The 11,085-nt window shown below is 47.7% G+C and overlaps 1 long non-coding RNA gene across 1 annotated transcript in view; it reads right to left on the bottom strand.

The window, feature by feature from the left end:
- Positions 1-1,245: 1,245 nt before the first annotated feature.
- The window catches only part of LOC121828051 (uncharacterized), a 34,410-nt gene continuing 24,570 nt past the window's right edge, over positions 1,246-11,085 (bottom strand). Inside the window, exons 2-4 of the long non-coding RNA XR_006070482.2 lie at positions 3,156-3,287; positions 2,811-2,926; positions 1,246-2,196 (exon numbers count right to left, since the gene is read on the bottom strand). This is a non-coding gene — a long non-coding RNA (uncharacterized LOC121828051). The remainder of the gene's footprint in view (positions 2,197-2,810; positions 2,927-3,155; positions 3,288-11,085) is intronic.

Below are 11,085 nucleotides of genomic sequence, written 5' to 3'. Positions count from 1 at the left end.
GGCCCTGTAGTCATTATTTTTCTCGTTATGACAAATACCCGATAAGCGCAACTGAAGGGAGGAAGGCTTATCTTGGCTCGTAGTTTGAAGGGATACAGTCTATCACAGAAGGGAAGGTATGGTGGGAGGTCACTCCACTTCACAACTCCAAGCTCTATTCGAGCTTCACTTCCTTGGGACCCTTCACCTCCTTGAACTTTGACCAGCCTGGAAGGAATGAAGCTATTCTAGAGACACTGTCCCTCACTATGGCTGTCAATTGAAACAATGGATCCCAAGATATTGTCATTTCCCCCATGAAGCTCATGCTGGCAGAAGACAGGCTGTGCTTCCAGGGGACCTGGCTTTGATTCCCAGCACCCATGTAGCAGCTCCCAACCATCTGTAACCCCAGTTCCAGAGAATCTGGTGTGTTCTGACCTCCGTGGGCGCCAGGCATGCATGTAGTATGTGGACATACATGCAGGTGAAACACCCATAAAGTTTAAAAAAAAATTGAAGAAAATGAAAATATTTAAAGCTTGGGCTAGCTAAAACAGAAACTTTTCTCCTGGAAAAAAGGTTTGCAGGCTATCCTGCAAGAGAGTGCAACCAAAACGATAGGAGGACCACACCTTGATCAGGACTGCTTAGCAATGCATAACCCCGGGTGGGGCGTTTACCCACCAGCCCCACAGCTCCCCAGAGTTTTCTTGAGTGTGAGCAGCAGGAAATATTAGATAGAAGGATTTATTGCGGAGAATCTTGCGGAGATAAACGAATAGAAAATAAAGGATAACCTCAAGAGAGCCTGGAACCTTTTCCAGTGGGCCCAAACTGTCTCTGCCCCAGGGTTTTTATAGAGACGCCAAGGGGTGGAGCAAAAGACCTCCTCCCCCAGCACAGCCAACACCTGCACTCAGGCCCATGGTCCTGATCATCCTCTATGTGGACCTGCTGGGTAAAGCCACGAGGAACCCAAGAACGGGCTCCCACAACCCGGGCCCTCTACTTAACACTTAGGAGCCTTAAGACTCCTAAGACGCACTTAAGTGGGGGAGGGATCACTGTATTGCTGTCTCTCCTATTTCTTTTTTTCACTATTAATTTGGCTCTTTTAATTGGCTTTTCAAGGATGGGTGGTTGAACCTGGCTTGTTGGGGCACAGGGTGTGACCCTAAATCCAGTAATAATGTCTACATGGAACAGAAAGTTAAAAAGTGGAGAGGGAGTAGATCCCAGATTAGAATATAATGCCTTAAAGATTTCTTCACAGTGATCCACTGCCTCCAGTGAGGCTCCACATCTGAGACACACCATGAGCCAGGGACCAAGTGTTCAAATGCATGAGTGTACAGGGACATTTCATAGTCAAGCTACAACCACGTAGAAACAGCTGTGTGCACATCCCTCGCAGACTCAGAGCTGTGGGTGACAACAGTCTGTATGATGACGCTGCATACTTGACAGTGTGTCTCACGCGTGCTGGGCCCCAGGGGTGTGCAGCGGGTGGCAGGTAGATTCTCTTCTTCCTGCTCATCCCTATGGGATGTGCACTGTCTACGAAATCTCCTATTGGCTTTAAATCAAAGTGGAGAAAGGAGACCTTCCAAAACAATCATCAGTCATCTCCCCCAGGAGCTTAGCTGCAGCCAGGCTCCTTTTCAATGACCTACAGGGGGATTCCAGAAAGGGGGCGCCCAAGGGCCAGCCTCACCCACTACAATCAGGGCTGCCAAGGCTGCTATATATGAGATTCTAATCAGCTGTGAAGTCTACAGGCTTAATTGAGTCCAGGAAGCCTTTTAGCATGTGAATAACATTTTTTTTTAACATACCCTGTTTCCTCAAAGGAAAACTGTGTCTCCCCTCACTTGCCCAGCCCACAGAGCCCTCTAAGAAGAAATTGCTCAGCAATGGATGAATGAACTGAGTCCAATGTGTGCAAAAAGATTAGGTTGGGTGGAAGAAAATTGGGTTTTCAGTAAGGGCACGGGATGAGGCAGGAGGCATAAAGATAAGCAGAGTGGGACCCTGGATGACAATGCTGCTGACCTTCCTGAGGATCAGGCAAGACTGTCTGTGGTGTTACCCCACGTAATTTCTGCAGCAACCTCCGGGGCAGGTGCTAGCATTCATTGTTCTTATAAGGAGCAAACAGAAACACAGAGAAGGCAAGTATGTATCCGAGGTCACACAGCTTGGAGTCACACCCTACTGGAGAAAGGAAAAAAAATTCAGCCTGTTGTCCCAAATTATTTCTGCAGAAGGGATCTGTCACTGGGTCCCTCCAGTGCTGATGGGGTGACAATCCTCGGCTTTCCTGGGCTGCCAGCCATCTCTTTACTCCTGTCAACACACCTCCCTGTGTGTCTGTTTTTGCATGAGTCTTCATGTAAAGACACGGGCAATGTGAGACGTCTGGAATCCAGGGTGACCTCACTTTAACTAATGACCTCTACAGTGACACTATTTCCAAGGAAGGTTGCAATCTGACTGCATTTTTGGACTTACATAGATGTTTTTCTTTTTTCTAGTACCTGTCTTGGGAAGAATCACTTGAGATCCACAGCACTGGTGGGAGGAAGAGGAGACCTGAGACCCATGACTAAGAAACAGGGCCTGCCAGCGCTAAGAAATGGCAGCACTGAGTGGCAGAGAGACCAGATGGAGACAGAGATGGACAAAGCAAATGCCTACGCCATTCTGGTCAGGCTGCTGGGAAGCAGGCCTCCCCTTCTGGGCTGGTCAGGGCATGCTGCCACCCCTCCCCAGCAGCAGGGCATGTTCACCAGCTTGTCACTGTCACGAATGGTGAAGAACCAACTTACAATGAGGAAAGGTCATTCAGGCTCATGGCTGCAAAGACTTGAGTCCACGTTTGGTTGGCTCCATTGTTGTAGGCCCATGGTGAGGAAGCACAGCTTTACAGGAGCAGATGGTGGAACTAAGTGGCCAGGGAGGGAAGGGGGAAGGGAAGGGAAGAAAAAGAGAGTGCACATGCATGTTAGGGATCAAGGATCCCACTGTTCCCTTTAAGGCACACCCTCTCCACTAAGGACCTCCCTATAAGCTCAGCTACTTCCCCACCACACCACCCTTGGTAATAAGCCTTCAGTGCATGAGCCTCTGGGAGATTCCAGACCCAAGCATTAGCAAGGAACAAGGAAACTCACCTTGGTGAGAGCCACTTCTGGCAACAGGTAGGAGCTGAAACGGTGACAAGGAGAGCACTGGACACTGGGGAAGGCCATGGTGTTGAATAGGACTCTGAGAAGGTGCTTGACTGTGGGGCTGGGGTGTCCAGGCTGATGAGGGACAGAGAGACAGGCAGGCAGGTGTCAGACAGCCACTACAACAGGGAGGAGGTGCTTGCATCTCCTGGTGCTTCACAGAGCCCCTCAAGCCACTTTGGCGTCTGTCCCGTGTAAGGCAGGAGCCATAGAGAGTGCTGGGCAGAGGAGGGATGCGGTGGTCCGACTTAGGGCTTAACAAGATCCCTGTGCTACTGGGCTGGCAAAGACTATTTTCTAATAATGAGGCTAGCTCCCTGCTCCATGCTTTCACTGAAATCGGAAAAGGATCCAACACATCTGTGTTTTAAGGTAGATGTACGCCTAAGAGGCCAAGAAGAACATCTGTGAGTCCACTAGCTGTGAGCCCATGGGAGTGCCTTCTACATTCCAGGCACTGGGCTAAGTTAAGTGTATTTTAAAATAAACTTTTCTGTTTTAAGTTTTTAGACTTACAGAAGTATTCAAAGATAGCATGGGGAGTTCCTACATGGCCCTTGACCACTTCCCTCTGCTGACATGTCACTGCAGGACTTTTGTCACATGCAAGAACCAACTTTCATGCATGCTGTCGAGGAGTCTGCTCTTCCTTCCCAGTGTGGTCCATCCAGGCTGCCACACTACATCTAACAGTCAGTTTCCGCCCTCCAGTAAAAGTTTCGCAGACTGTATACGTCTACTTTCTGTGGCTGTGATACCTGAGCTAAGCAACTTATGAGGAGGAAGGTGTGTTTGGCTCACAGTTTCAGAGGTTCCAACACATCTCTCCTGGCTCCATGACTCCCTGCCTATGATGGGGTGGTTCATCATGGTGGGAACATATATTGAAGCAGAGCTGCTCCCTCGTGGCTAGGAAGAAGAGAAAGATGGAGAGGGAAGGAGGGGAGAGAGGGAGACTCAACCTAATCCTAACCCCACACCCTCTCTCTCTCTCTCTCTCTCTCTCTCTCTCTCTCTATATATATATATATATATATATATATATATATATATGGCATATATATATATATGGCATATCCCCAGTGACCTATCTTCTCCCTCTGTGCCCCTCCCCTTAAGGTTCCTCCACTTCCCATGCACATGGACCTTTAAGCTTTGGGGGCTATTTAAGCTTCCAACTACAGTACAGATTGTCCTTGCTTCTAGTGACCTTGGCAGTTTTCAGCAAACCTGGTTGTGCTGTGTGTGTGTGTGTGTGTGTGTGTGTGTGTGTGTGTGTGTGTCTGTCTGTCTGTGTGTGTGTCTGTGTGTCTGTGTGTCTGTGTGTGCACACTCCTGCTCGAATGTATGGGTAGCATATGCATGCAATACTCAGGGAGGCCAGAAGATGGCATTAGATTCCCTGGAACTAGAATTACAGGTGGTTGTCATTACAGATAGTTTTAACTGCCATATATGTGCTGGGAATTGAACCTGGGCCCTCTGCAAGAACAAGTGCTCTTAAATGCTCAGCCATTTCTCCAGCCTTTGACTTTTTGTTTGGTTTGTTTAATAGTAGATTCTTCAATTTGGATTTGCCTGACTTTCTCAGAACCCGAATGGGATGAGTTGAAGGGAGGCGATCTTAGGGCATTCGCCCAATAAAGTGCATGCTGTTAAAATGACTTAGGAGTGGGAACCTCAGGCCCCTGGCATGAAGTGGTCCTTGTCATGTTGCTCCATTGAAAGCTACTTCCCCACTTGCTCTTTCTTCAGAAGCAGCTTACCGTTACAGCAGCCCACTGTCAAGCGGTGCTTCCTGTAATCTTTTTCTTATGTGTTTATTTTTTTTTACATGTATGTGTTTGCCTGCTTGTCAGTATGTACGCTGTGTGCATACAAGATCTACAAGAGGGTGTCAGATGCCCTGGAACTGAAGTTCCAAGGGGCTGTGAACCACCATGTGGGTGCCAGGAATCAGCCCAGGATCCTCTGCAACAATAGTAAGCACTTTTAATGGCTAAGTCATCTCTCCAGCCTGAAGTTTTTAATGTTAAATTGACAAATAATCATGTTTATAGTATATGTGATGTTTTGATATATTTATACAATGTGTGATGATTTTATCAGGCTCATTAACAAATCTGTCACCTTGTTTTTTGCTCTTTTGTGATTGGGATGTTTAAAATCTCTTTCAGCAAATTTGAAGAGGATGCTGCATTATTTTTAGTTCAGTCGCCACTTTGCAGCACAGTGCTGAACTGTGTCCTTCTTGCCCAGCTTACACTTTGTGGCCTTTGATAAATACCCTTTCATGCCATCCTACCACCTCATCTATAGTAACCATCTCTCTTCCTACTCTTCGATTTTATGATTCAGCTCTAGAGTCCACCTAAGAGTGAGATCATGTGGTCCTTGTCTTTCTAGGCCCTGTTTGTTTCCCTTCGTGTAATGTCCTCCGGGCTCACCCAGGACATCACCAACAGCATCCTTTTAAAGGCTGTGTTGTATATCTGCACAACATTGTTTGTTCGATATTGTACACAGGCTCTTGCCAGGTAGCCCAGGATGGCTTTGAAGTTGTAGTCTCCTTGACTTTACCTCACAATTTCCGGGATTGCAGGCTTGTGCCACTGCTCCTCGTGACAACATTCTCTGTCCGTGTGTTGGCTGATGGATGCCCAGAATCCTTACATCTCTTAGCTAATGCAAAAAGCTCAGCAATGAACAGAAGGGAAATTTACAGCTGGACATGTCTACATCAAAACAGGGCGTGGGAAAGAAGATCTTAAATAGACAATATTCTGGTCCAGGCATGGTGGCAAATGCCTTTAATCCCAACACTCAGGAGGCAGAGGCAGGTGGATCTCTGTGAGTTCAAAGCTGGTCTGGACAGTTCAAAGCAAGTTTCAGGCTAGTTAGGACCACACAATGAGAGCCTGTCTCAAAAATAAAATAAAATAAAATAAAATAAAATAAAATACATTCTACCCCAAGGAACTGAAAAAAATATATAAAAGCAAAATAAAGCCGGAATTAGTAAAGAAAGACCAGGGCACTGATGGATTTGATTTATTTAAATTTTTTTTTTGCTTTCTTATTTTGGATGTTGTTTGTTTGTTTGTTTGTTTTTGAGTAAGGGTTTCTCTGTGTAACCCTGGCTGCCCTATAACTCACTCTGTAGACCAGGCTAGCCTTGAACTCACAGAGATCCATCTGCCTCTGCCTCCCAAGTGCTGGGATTAAAGACATGTGTCACCATTGCCCAGCTTATTTTTTGTTTTTTGAGACAGGATCTCTCTATGTAGCCCTGGTTTTTCTGGACTTTTCTGTGTAGACCAGGCTAGCCTTGAACTTGTAGAGATCTGCCTGCCTTCACCTCCCCTCCCCTTTAATAAGTGCTGTATTAAAGGGGTGCTTCACCATGCCCAGATTGACTCATTTAATTTTAACAAGAGCCACTTGGCAGGCTCATCACTGTCCCTACTTCAGAGATTAGGGAGCTGAGGCTCCTCAAAGAAGCCTGGAACCTCACTCAAGGCCATTGGGGAGCTGTTCACCCATGCTCTTCAAAGGCATGGGCTCCTGGACAGATCTCTTCTCTCTTTCCCTTTCTCCACCTCCTCCCCGCTGAGGGGAGACAGAAGTAGTCTGAGTTCCCCCGTGGCCCCAGTGCCTGACATGTGGCTGATTTGAAAAAAGGTCCCAGATCACATTCCTTTTTGCAGACAGGAGCCTCAGGGCTGAGCTATTTATTGCCAAGGTCCTGGTGCCCACTTTAATTTCCTGCCTGGTCTAGATGGATACAGATAGAGACAGCAAGCTGGGAGGTACGGCTGGAGCGGGGGTCGGGGAGACTGTGGTTGTCACAAGGACCTCAAGGACAACTGCCTCCCTCCTGGATTCCTCCTGAGAGAGACTATCCCACAGCAGAGAAGGCATCGGTGCCTGGGACCATGACTCGGGCAGGAAGGCAGCCAGGGTCACAGTGCTAAAGAAGGACTGGGGATTTGCTAGCCCCATGGTGCTGTAAGAGGGAGACCGCCAGGACTGGTACCCTCAAAAGTGACAGCACCAGGACTTGACAGCACCACTGGAACCCATGCATGGGTGACCTCATCTGCCTAATGCTCACCTCGTCAGTGGCAGTGCCCATCCTGGATATCAGGCCCAATGTCCTCCCTCCGTGGCTTCACACATATTGGCCTTCAGCACAAGGCCCTCACTCGATGCTGCCACCATGCTCTCGGGCTTCCCAGTCCCCAGAACCTGAGCAGAGTAAACTTCCGGTGTCAGGTATTTTGTTGTATCAATGGAAAGCAGATGAAGACAGGGAGCCAGCCTCCTACACACTTACTCTAGTCGAGGGTCCCCATATCAGTTAGTGACAGGCTGGAGCCTGTGGATGCATTGCCATTGCACCTGCTTGTGTGGACCTGTCCCTGGGATTTGTGATGTGTCACCTGAGGGTATGAAGCTGACATCCAGGAAAAGACTAAATGCCTTTTCTATCAGGGCAGCGTGGTCCCAGCACGCCACCCTTAACTACCATGCTTTAATGATGAGATGTTTATTTTTTGTGTGTATGCATGCACATGCAGTGGTGTGGACACATGTGCATAAGTGTTTGGAGGCCAGAGGTCAGGAGGTCAACCTCAGCTCAGGCATCATTCCTCAAGAACTATCCAGTTGTTTTGTTTGATTGGTTGAGTTTTTTGTTTGGTTGGTTTTAGACCAGAGAGAGATCTCCCTGTCTCTGCCTCCCATGTATCACCACATTGGGCTTCAACTTTTGGTTTCTTTTGTTGTTGTTTGTTTATTTGTTTAAGACAGTTTCCCTCACTAGCTTGAAACTCATCAATTAGCCAGGCTGGCCAGCCAGTGAGTCCCAGAGATCTGCCATCTCTGTCCCTCCAGTACCCCATCATGATTGAGTTTTCTTTTTTTTTTTTTTTAATTTTTAGATTTAAAAAAAGGTTATGTTTACGTGTGTGTGTGTGTGTGTGTGTCTGTGTCTGTGTGTCTGTGTGTCTGTGTGTGTCTGTGTCTGGTGCCCATGGAGGTCAAAAGAGGGCATTTGATTCCTTGAGAGTGGAATTAAGGATGGTTGTGAACCACCATGTGAGTGCTGGGATCTGAACTCAGGTTCTCTGCAAGAACAGCCAGTGCTTTTGGCTACTGAACTCTTTCTCCAGCTTCTGAATTTTCTTGATATCCATCTATACATGGGTTCTGGGGAGCCATCTCAGGGCCTCTTGTTTGCAAGGCAAGTACTTTACTGACTGAGCATCTCCACAGCCCTGAAATGCTCATCTCTTTATGGTACAGCTTGGGGATTGGTTAAACTTGTCTTTACCACAACCCTAACAGGGAAATCCCCCTGAGAGCCCCATTTGACAGATGAGGAGGCTCAGAGAGCCCAAGAGAGTAACCCACCATCACACAGCTTACTAAATTGTAGAGTTAGAACTTACAACCAGGTGTATCTGACCCAGGTTTGTTCTATTTATTTTTTATATAAGTTCCAACATCTTGGTTTTGTTTTAAAAGGTAAAGTCTAGGCCTGGGGAGAAGGCTACGGGTACAGTGCCTTTCATGAAAGAGTGAGACCTCAGCTTGGCTCCCCACCCAGCACCCATGTAAGCTGCCAGGGCGTCGCCGTGCTTCTGAGACACCAGCACTGGAGGTTGGAGGGCAGAGACAGGGAGATCTCCGAAGTTAACTGACCAGTCAGCTTAGCCAGACTGAGGAGCTTCAGGTTCACTGGCGGACGCTGTCTCCAAAAATACACACATAAAAGTGGGAAATGATCAGGGGAAGAAACCCATCGAACTTGGCCTCTACGTGTGTGTGCACCCACACGCATTTGCACACATGTGTACATAACACCCACACAACTCAAGCACACACACACACACACACACACACACACACACACACACACACACACAATGATAAAGCTTATTGGTTGCAGTGGCATATACCTATCATTCCAGCACCTGTTGTTCCTATCCTTCAGAGGCTGAGGCAGGAGGATTATCTGAGTATTGTGAGTTTTCCACTATTGTGTGCTATAGGCAAGGGGTATCTACACTAAGTGTCAGTAGTGGGCCTGTGCCTGGGAGTAGCCACCACACTCTACCCTAGACAACATACCAAGACCCTGCTCTTAAAGATAAAAGGGGGCAGGAATACAGCTTGATTGACAGAGAGCTTTCTTAGCGTGCACAGAAGACTGGCACCACATAAACTAGGCATGAGGATTAGGAGTTCAAGGTCATCCTCAGCTACATAGAGTTCAAGGTCAGCCTGTGCCACATGAGATCAAAGAAAAGGAAAAGGAAGAAGGAAAAAGAGAGAGAGAAGTTAAAAACCCATCCCTCTCCTCCTCCCCCAGGTCTGTGTTGGGTAACACACGCCTTCTATGGCAAGCACATATTTAAGCATTCCCAGGGCACACAACATCTGCTGCTGTACGCTCGCCTTCCCTCTGCAGGTGCGTGGTTCCGAGTGGGTGAGACAGAGTGTGTCAAAGACACTATAAATGCCAATGCGATATTCACACTCAACTGTCTAAGAATTAACAAGCTTTGCAGAACTGTGAGGGGCAGACGCGCCTCCTTCAGGCACTGTCGTCTATGCAGCCGGCCTGGGGAACCCTGAGGCCATGTTGAGCCCTGTGTGAATGTGTGGTCTGTGGATGTGACGGCACACTCATCTGTAACTGACTCCCAGTGAGAACACAGGGGCTTTGCCTGGTGGGGCTGAGGAGTGACTCATGAACAAGAAGCATAATGGTGGCATTGATGGACTGATGACTTTCCTTCAGATGGGATGCTGCTTCCTATTACTTAAAGAAAAAGGTCCTTTTAGTAACTTAGAGAAGGAAACCAAAACCAAATCAAACTCCACCTCTTCCATGCTGTAGGGAGACTCGTTAGTGGGAGAAGTTATTTCATTAAAGAAAACAGGCTCTCTCTGCATGGAATCAACACAGAAAACTAATTCACACCATCAATCCTGGACAACTGTCACAGTCCCAAAGCCTGTGTTCCTCAGATTCACATACTGAGATTCTTACCCGCTGTGTGACTGTTCTAATGACTCCTAGGCTGTGATTAGTTTCTAAGCCGCTGTGTTTACGGCATTCTTCTACAGAAGCCCAAAGGCTCTCACCCAGCATAGGGCCCTATGCCTTCCTCCCCCGGCCCTTTGGAAGAGGCAACTCTGATGTCCTCATTGGAGGGTCTCAGCTACCCATCCACCTACCAAATAATGAGTGTCTTCTGGGCACAGATTAGGCACAAGCCCCTGATGGCCAGATAAAGGGATTCTGTGGAAGTTCCCATCCTCCTTTCTGGTCACAGTGCCCTGATGTATTATGGGGAGCCATCACTTCCTCCTTAGATTACAAGGTTAGGGAACAGAAAACTTGCATTATGAAGGCCAAGGTCAGGAACTGAAAGAGAAAAGGAGTCCCAAGATCTGTGGACTGAGGAAGGGTCCTGCCACTTTCTAGCTCCCTCGAGACAGTGCTCTAGAGATTACCCATGTGTGTACTGTGCACTGACCACACGAAACACTCACAGCTACCACTGTCTGGCTCTTCCTGGCAAACGCTGTGGTTCTGCCTGTTTGTGCTGTTCAGCTGCAGGAACACTTAATGACACAATCCAACCCATGAGGGAGGAGCCGTGTGTGTGTGTGTGTGTGTGTGTGTGTGTGTGTGTGTGTGTGTGTGTGTAATGTTACTGTGGTAGACCTTGTATTACTCAAAGCTCAGTGGCAGAGCACCTGCCCAGCACTCATGAGGAGACCCTAGGTTCATCATCTGATGCCTCAGACAAAACCTGTCACCCCTCAAAGCCAATGTGGATGGGACAGAGACATCTGG

The sequence above is a fragment of the Peromyscus maniculatus genome, chromosome 3 (genome assembly GCF_049852395.1).
Source record: "Peromyscus maniculatus bairdii isolate BWxNUB_F1_BW_parent chromosome 3, HU_Pman_BW_mat_3.1, whole genome shotgun sequence".
Classification (NCBI taxonomy): Eukaryota; Metazoa; Chordata; class Mammalia; order Rodentia; family Cricetidae; genus Peromyscus; species Peromyscus maniculatus.
The sequence above is the reverse complement of the archived record's forward strand: the minus strand, read 5'-3'. Positions and strand labels throughout refer to the sequence as shown.